Source organism: Salmo trutta, chromosome 6 (genome assembly GCF_901001165.1).
Source record: "Salmo trutta chromosome 6, fSalTru1.1, whole genome shotgun sequence".
NCBI lineage: Eukaryota > Metazoa > Chordata > Actinopteri > Salmoniformes > Salmonidae > Salmo > Salmo trutta.
In genome coordinates, this window is record NC_042962.1 from 57,533,055 (window position 1) to 57,542,485 (window position 9,431).

Consider the following 9,431-nt stretch of genomic DNA (forward strand, 5'->3'; position numbering starts at 1 on the left):
CTAACCCTAAACTAACCCTAACCTCCACTGTAACCCTAACCTCCACTGTATCCCTAACCTAACCTTAACCTCTACTGTAACCCTAACCTAACCCTAACCTCCACTGTAACCCTAACTTAACCCTAACCCTAACCTCCACTGTAACCCTAACCTAACCTTAACCTCCTGTAACCTTAATCTCCACTGTAGCCCTACCACTGGGGAACTAATGGTCACTGGAGACTCATGGTCACTGGATAATTAATGGCCACACATGTGGATATCTTGCTGCTTTTAGACTGTGAGTGGATGGCTCAATTAGAACAGAAAACACATGTGGATATCTTGCTGCTTTTAGACTGTGAGTGGATGGCTCAATTAGAACAGAAAACACATGTGGATATCTTGCTGCTTTTAGACTGTGAGTGGATGGCTCAATTAGAACAGAAAACACACGTGATATCTTGCTGTTTTTGTCAAGTACATTTGTGAAGTACACTGCTCAAAAAAATAAAGGGAACACTTAAACAACACAATGTAACTCCAAGTCAATCACACTTCTGTGAAATCAAACTGTCCACTTAGGAAGCAACACTGATTGACAATACATTTCACATGCTGTTGTGCAAATGGAATAGACAACAGGTGGAAATTATAGGCAATTAGCAAGACACCCCCAATAAAGGAGTGGTTCTGCAGGTGGTGACCACAGACCACTTCTCAGTTCCTATGCTTCCTGGCTGATGTTTTGGTCACTTTTGAATGCTGGCGGTGCTTTCACTCGAGTGGTAGCATGAGACGGAGTCTACAACCCACACAAGTGGCTCAGGTAGTGCAGCTCATCCAGGATGGCACATCAATGCGAGCTGTGGCAAGAAGGTTTGCTGTGTCTGTCAGCGTAGTGTCCAGAGCATGGAGGCGCTACCAGGAGACAGGCCAGTACATCAGGAGACGTGGAGGAGGCCGTAGGAGGGCAACAACCCAGCAGCAGGACCGCTACCTCCGCCTTTGTGCAAGGAGGAGCAGGAGGAGCACTGCCAGAGCCCTGCAAAATGACCTCCAGCAGGCCACAAATGTGCATGTGTCTGCTCAAACGGTCAGAAACAGACTCCATGAGGGTGGTATGAGGGCCCGACGTCCACAGGTGGGGGTTGTGCTTACAGCCCAACACCGTGCAGGATGTTTGGCATTTGCCAGAGAACACCAAGATTGGCAAATTCGCCACTGGCGCCCTGTGCTCTTCACAGATGAAAGCATGTTCACACTGAGCACATGTGACAGACGTGACAGTCTGGAGACGCCGTGGAGAACGTTCTGCTGCCTGCAACATCCTCCAGCATGACCGGTTTGGCGGTGGGTCAGTCATGGTGTGGGGTAGCATTTCTTTCGGGGGCTGCACAGCCCTCCATGTGCTCGCCAGAGGTGGCCTGACTGCCATTAGGGACCGAGATGAGATCCTCAGACCCCTTGTGAGACCATATGCTTGTGCGGTTGGCCCTGGGTTCCTCCTAATGCAAGACTATGCTAGACCTCATGTAGCTGGAGTGTGTCAGCAGTTCCTGCAAGAGGAAGGCATTGGTGCTATGGACTGGCCCGCCTGTTCCCCAGACCTGAATCCAATTGAGCACATCTGGGACATCATGTCTCGCTCCATCCACCAACTCCACGTTGCACCACAGACTGTCCAGGAGTTGGCGGATGCTTTAGTCCAGGTCTGGGAGAAGATCCCTCAGGAGACCATCCGCCACCTCATCAGGAGCATGCCCAGGCGTTGTAGGGAGGTCATACAGGCACGTGGAGGCCACACACACTACTGAGCCTCATTTTGACTTGTTTTAAGGACATTACATCAAAGTTGGATCAGCCTGTAGTGTGGTTTTCCACTTTAATTTTGAGTGTGACTCCAAATCCAGACCTCCATGGGTTGATAAATTGGATTTTCATTGATTATTTTTGTGTGATTTTGTTGTCAGCACATTCAACTATGTAAAGAAAAAAGTATTTAATAAGATTATTTCATTCATTCAGATCTAGGATGTGTTATTTTAGTGTTCCCTTTATTTTTTTGAGCAGTATATATTCAGAAATAAAAACAATGCCAATGTGTTGCTGTAACAACAGGTGGACATGGGGGGGTGCTGTGCTCCTCATGTGGCCCCTGTGACTGAGGTCTGTGACAGGAAGCTAGCGAGGGTCCTTCCTCTCCGACCCACTGGGACAGTCAGTTAATTTGGGTTTACAGTTCTGCAGCTACAGGCTCTGTTCCTGCTCATCACTGAGAGGAAGTAGTCGTTTCACAATTCCTGGCTAAATCGGTTCATCTATCTCCTCTTCATCGCCTGGTGTTGTGTATGTGTGTGTCTGTTGTGTTGTGTTTGGGTGTATGTGTATGTTGGTCCGTGTGTGTGTGTGTGGGGTGGGGGTGCACGTGGGCGTGTGTGTGGTCGTGTGTGTGTGTCTGTGTCTCTGTGTGTGTGTGTCTGTTGTGTTGTGTCTGCATGTGTGTGTGTGTGTGTGTGTGTGTGTGTGTGTGTGTGTGTGTGTGTGTGTGTGTGTGTGTGTGTGTGTGTGTGTGTGTGTGTGTGAGTGTGTGTGTGTGTGTGTGTGTGTGTGTGTGTGTGTGTGTGTGTGTGTGTGTGTGTGTGTGTGTGTGTGTGTGTATCCGCCCATCCTCTGTGTGGATTGTAGAGTACTACAGTACATGACCCTGTGATGGCTTTTCAGTGACGTTGGCATCCAGACCAGGGTCTCCTTCATCACAGAGCTGTTTGGTGAGGAGCCTCGCTGAGTTTTCCCAGCTACTCCTTTTCCTTCCTGTCTCTCTCCAAACATCCAAAGGATGCTGGGAAGGATTTTCTTCTCACACCACTCTCCTCCGTAGCCACTGGGAAGGATCTTCTCTCACCGCTCTCCTCTGTGGCCACTGGGGAGGTTCTTCTTCTCTCACCACTCTCCTCCGTGGCCACTGGGGAGGTTCTTCTTCTCTCACCGATCTCCTCCGTGGCCACTGGGGAGGTTCTTCTTCTCACACTGCTCTCCTCCGTGGCCACTGGGGAGGTTCTTCTTCTCTCGCCGCTCTCCTCCGTGGCCACTGGGGAAGTTCTTCTTCTCACACTGCTCTCCTCCGTGGCCACTGGGGAGGTTCTTCTTCTCTCACCGATCTCCTCCGTGGCCACTGGGGAGGTTCTTCTTCTCACACTGCTCTCCTCCGTGGCCACTGGGGAGTGTCTTCTTCTCTCACCACTCTCCTCCGTGGCCACTGGGGAGGTTCTTCTTCTCTCACCGCTCTCCTCCGTGGCCACTGGGGAGGTTCTTCTTCTCTCACCACTCTCCTCCGTGGCCACTGGGGAGGTTCTTCTTCTCTGACCACTCTCCTCCGTGGCCACTGGGGAGGCTCTTCTTCTCTCACCACTCTCCTCCGTGGCCACTGGGGAGGTTCTTCTTCTCTGACCACTCTCCTCCGTGGCCACTGGGGAGGTTCTTCTTCTCACACTGCTCTCCTCCGTGGCCACTGGGGAGGTTCTTCTTCTCTCACCGATCTCCTCCGTGGCCACTGGGGAGGTTCTTCTTCTCACACTGCTCTCCTCCGTGGCCACTGGGGAGTGTCTTCTTCTCTCACCACTCTCCTCCGTGGCCACTGGGGAGGTTCTTCTTCTCTCACCGCTCTCCTCCGTGGCCACTGGGGAGGTTCTTCTTCTCTCACCGATCTCCTCCGTGGCCACTGGGGAGGTTCTTCTTCTCTCACCGCTCTCCTCCGTGGCCACTGGGGAGGTTCTTCTTCTCTCACCACTCTCCTCCGTGGCCACTGGGGAGGTTCTTCTTCTCTCACCACTCTCCTCCGTGGCCACTGGTTAGAGGCCCCATTACTTTATGTACTTCACACTCAGTTCTTCACACTCATTACTGGGTTGTTGACAGAATGGTTGCATAACAGCCCAACTGTTTATCAGAACACATAATGTTGTTGCTTCAGTGTTGAAAATGAAGATCTTGTAGATAGATAGGCACAATATGATGTATTTTTTAATACCGTATAATACTGTAGATACACTTAATGTTGTGGCATCGAGACATACTGGCCCTATGAAAACCTCTTGGCTTTTATCACTCAGGACCATTGGACAACCAAACCACCAAAAGTTAGGTCTGACATCTTGCCGACTGGAAGCTCCGGTAATCCTCACTCAGTAACAGTCTAATTGCTCAATATGACATCTGGCTGCACTCTTCTGGCTACGTAGAATCTCTTAAGTCTACTTGATTTATCCAGCTGACTTTTCCAAGCCAGGGATTATGAAACCTTACTCGAACAAGCATGGGAAATGTGCTGTGGTCTGTGCAACTCATAACGTTGGCGATCAGGCTTGGTTTGTGAGTGAGTATACAGATATTGTACATGTAACAAGTCCGGATCCCGAAACGTCACGTTTTCAAAGGTTTCCTTACTTGGTCTGTAGACTAGCCTATTCCTCCACCTGGATGGATTCTCCTAAAAATGCCATGCTTCTTTTGAGGGGTCAAAGGTCATATCTGGCCCGCCCTCCCACCGCCCGCCCGCCCACCCCTCCCTCCCTCTCCACGGCGCTGGCCGACAGGAAACGATGTGCTTTAACAGCCCACCTTTTCCCATATCCTGGGAGGAGCCTGCGGTCGGCGCTGCGATAAGAACAATGGCAGGAAACACGGAGAGGAGTGAGAGAGTTCTCTGGGAGACGTTGGAATGGTGGAGACTGCATGGTGGAGGCCTGGAGGGGTGGAGAGGTGGAGGGGTGGTGGCCTAGAGTGCTAGAGAGGTAGAGGGCTAGAGGGGTGGGGGCCTGGAGGGCTAGAAGTGTGGAGGGCTAGAGGTGTGGGGGCCTGGAGGGCTAGAGGTGTGGGGGCCTGGAGGGCTAGAGGTGTGGGGGCCTGGAGGGCTGGAGGTGTGGAGGGCTAGAGGTGTGGGGGCCTGGAGGGCTAGAGGGGTGGAGGGCTGGAGGGGTGGAGGGCTAGAGGGGTGGAGGGCTAGAGGTGTGGGGGCCTGGAGGGCTGGAGGTGTGGAGGGCTAGAGGTGTGGAGGGCTAGAGGTGTGGGGGCCTGGAGGGCTAGAGGTGTGGAGGGCTAGAGGTGTGGAGGGCTAGTGGTGTTGGGGCCTGGAGGGCTAGAGGGGTGGAGGGCTAGAGGTGTGGAGGCCTGGAGGGCTAGAGGGGTGGAGGGCTAGAGGTGTGGGGGCCTGGAGGGCTAGAGGGGTGGAGGGCTAGAGGTGTGGGGGCCTGGAGGGCTAGAGGGGTGGAGGGCTAGAGGTGTGGGGGCCTGGAGGGCTAGAGGGGTGGAGGGCTAGAGGGGTGGAGGGCTAGAGGTGTGGAGGGCTAGAGGTGTGGGGGCCTGGAGGGCTAGAGGGGTGGAGGGCTAGAGGTGTGGAGGGCTAGAGGTGTGGGGGCCTGGAGGGCTAGAGGTGTGGGGGCCTGGAGGGCTAGAGGGGTGGAGGGCTGGAGGGGTGGAGGGCTAGAGGGGTGGAGGGCTAGAGGTGTGGGGGCTAGAGGGGTGGAGGGCTAGAGGTGTGGAGGGCTAGTGGTGTGGGGGCCTGGAGGGCTAGAGGGGTGGAGGGCTAGAGGGGTGGAGGGCTAGAGGTGTGGAGGGCTAGAGGGGTGGAGGGCTAGAGGTGTGGAGGGCTAGTGGTGTGGGGGCCTGGAGGGCTAGAGGGGTGGAGGGCTAGAGGTGTGGAGGCCTGGAGGGCTAGAGGGGTGGAGGGCTAGAGGTGTGGGGGCCTGGAGGGCTAGAGGGGTGGAGGGCTAGAGGTGTGGGGGCCTGGAGGGCTAGAGGGGTGGAGGGCTAGAGGTGTGGGGGCCTGGAGGGCTAGAGGGGTGGAGGGCTAGAGGGGTGGAGGGCTAGAGGTGTGGAGGGCTAGAGGGGTGGAGGGCTAGAGGTGTGGAGGGCTAGAGGTGTGGAGGCCTGGAGGGCTAGAGGGGTGGAGGGCTGGAGGGGTAGAGGGATGGAGGGGTGGAGGGCTAGAGGGGTACAGGGGTGGAGGGCTGGAGGGGTGGAGGGCTGGAGGGGTAGAGGGATGGAGGGGTGGAGGGCTAGAGGGGTACAGGGGTGGAGGGCTGGAGGGGTGGAGGGCTGGAGGGGTAGAGGGCTGGAGGGGTAGAGGGGTACAGGGGTGGAGGGCTGGAGGGCTGGAGGGGTAGAGGGCTGGAGGGGTAGAGGGGTACAGGGGTGGAGGGCTGGAGGAAGGCACACCTAGTGTGAGTGGACTGGCTGGACATTTTCCCTTAGCATTCTTCTGAATAGTTTATTAGCCCCCTGATTGTTTCTGTAATGTCTTAATGGGCTCTTTTAGGAATTACTAAGGACTTTGTTCCTTCCTTGAGAACTTGTTTGGGTTCAAGTTGCTTGCCTGATACTAACTATAAGTTAAGTGTGTCTGGAAAATACTTGGTTTCACAAGCTGGTGTGAGAAATGATGAATTTGAGTTTACATGTTTAGTGAGTCATTGATGAACAACAGGAAATCAAACATTGATCCTGCATCTGACAAAACTGTACTGTGCTTTTCATTGCACATTATCATGCAAGCAATATCGGCAACCTAATTACTAAAATAGTTATGATTAAATCATTTCCCTTTGACCTTCACAGATCATTTATCATCTGGACTTTGGGGAGGGGTTGTCTTATGAGAAATCCAACAATGAAACATGGCTTTGAGACGTTTCGTCACCTAACCTCTATAAACAACAATATGTGAGAAACACTATAGGAATGACCCCATCGCTTGCATGTTCATCAACTTCTACAGAAAGCCTTCAGTATCTGTTCTCTGTTAGGGTTGTGGTATGCCCATAACTTTCAGAGCATTCTGTTTCACAGCATTTCAGTGAGACCCTTGTAAATCTATTCAATAATGAGTGTTACGCTGCATGCATCCCAAACCACCAATGACACCCAAAAACCTCACTGTGCAATCAAATGGGAGCGCCCTGACAGTTTACAATTTACGGCCCCATGTCTGTCTGTCGGTAAGGCCGTGCGGACTGATGAGCCAACGGAGCACCAGACTTCCTGCGGGCCCCACCCAGCCATCCAGCCCAGCCAGCCCAGGTCACATCCACTCAACTGGGCCACGGAGCTCAGAGCTTGACCTAACCCCTCCACACCCTCCACACCCAGCCTCAGCCAATTACTCATTCCATTGTTCTCAAGAGTGCAGACATCCTATACTTGGCAAGCCCAGATCATGTTCTAAGCATTTATCTCTTTGCCAGATGTGTCTGTCTCTGGTAGTTAAGTATAGTAGCCTCGCATTGTGTTGTCATCATCGCTGGTCTTTACTGCCACTAATGGCAATGATGGTGTGACTGGAAATGATCTTCCACAATACGTTGTGGTTGAAGCAAAGTGGGCTGATATTAGCCTATAGCCTACCCTATAAGCTGGATCCACCAGTAATGGAGGTCAATTCCATTCAATTTCATTTCCTCATGCAAAAAGCACTTGATTACGATGTTGTGGTCAAGGGATTATCCTGTCAACATGGCCCTCCTCAAGCAAACCTCAAAAAGAATGTCCCACACATACTTCCACAGATACGTAGTTCTGGAATGTGTTAGAGAAGTTGTCAGTGTTCCATGGAAGGCAGGCCAAGCCTGCTCTATGCAATCTATCTGACCCTCGCTCATCTTTCACCCACACACTGACAGACACACTGGGAATCTGGGTCTATGGCAGATACAGGCTGCGTCCCAAATGGCACCCCGTTTGCTACATAGTGTACTACTTTTGACCAATACCATATGGGCCCTGCTCAACAGTAGTGTGCTATATTGGGAATAGGGTGCCATTTGGGACGTACACATAGTGTGTAGAGACAGGCTATGACCCCTTATAGTTTAGAAAATATTTAGGTGGTGATGGGATTCAGTTCCATTGCTCCTCTTCTAAAGCCAGACAGGGGGAATGCTAATGTTTTGCCAGAGTTAAACTCTGAAGGAAGTCAGATTAGGGTTGGTCGTCATCACCACTAAAAGACATTATGTAGAACTGAAGGTATTGGAGCAGGGTTCAAATCTCTCTCTCTCTCTGTCTCTCTCTCTCTCTCCCATTTGCACCTCCATTTGGTAGAGATTGATTACATTGCACCTGTTTCAGCTGCCCAGGGTCAGTGTGACAGACGTCATTATGGCCGCACAGTGACCCCTATGGGCCCTTTGTAAAGTTCGGCTAGATCCAAGAGGGCTGCCAAGAGAAGGAGGGAGGGGCGGTGTCATAGAAGGGTCGATCGGCTCAACATTTGGTTCCTTTTTGGAGTCATGTTCCGGTGGTACAAACATAGTGACATTCCTGACCATTAGTTCTAATATGTTCGTTGATGGAGCTACAGTTCAACGGACACTGACTGAGTTTCTCTGGGGGGAAGGTTGACGTTGCCTGGAAGTGTTGGTTGTGGGCCTTTTCTGGGTCTTCCATCCTAACAGTTCAGGTCCGTACCGGACCTGGGGAAAGCTGATCAAGAAGAGCCGGAGAATTCTACACCGAACATTCTGCATTGTCAGAGATGGAGACGCCATTCCTATAGAAATATAAATTACAGAATGGTTGTTCCATAGAGATCCAATGACCAGACAGTTGACAGAAGCCATGGTATTACTGGCCATGTGAATGCTATACTTAGTAAACAGGCAGTGGTCATGAGACAAGGGGAACTGTTTGCGACTGAACACCAGAGCAGACGGATCACAAGTTCAATGCTGTATTTTTTTAAACAGGAAGTGAGTCTGTGTTCTGTACATAACACATTTCAGATTTCGATCCGTACAACAATACAGAACTGAGCGGAAGCCAGTTGTTTTGATGTTGTTGTTGTGGATTGTCATAGATAGGAACAATCATTTCAAGCGTGTCAACCTTATATATACAGTATCATGTCTTTGATGAGTGACTTTTAGGATTTAAGAGGTGAAAGGAAATGTTCTGCTACAGTAATTTGGCAACTACAGTAACCCAGTGACTGAGAGGAAAATATGGAGCAGTGTGTCACAATGAGGAAGTGGACATGCATCCTCTGATGAAAAACAACTCCAACTCTCCATAGGAAGTTCCAGACACAGTCCCAGTCCCAGACCCAGACCCAGTCCCATTCACAGCTCCAGACCCAGTTCTGGCCCCAGACCTATTCCCGTACCCAGTTCCAGACCCAGTTCCGGACCCAGATCCAGTCGCAGACCCAGTTCCAGACCCAGTCGCAGTTCCAGACCCAGTTCCAGACCTAGTCCCAGACCCAGTTCCAGACCCAATCCCAGACCCAGTTCCAGACCCAATCCCAGACCCAGTTCCAGTCGCAGTTCCAGACCCAGTTCCAGACCCAGTTCCGGACCCAGTTCCAGTTCCAGACCCAGTTCCAGTCCCAGACCCAGTTCCAGTCGCAGTTCCAGACCCAGTTCCAGACCCAGTCGCAGTTCCAGACCCAGTTCCAGACC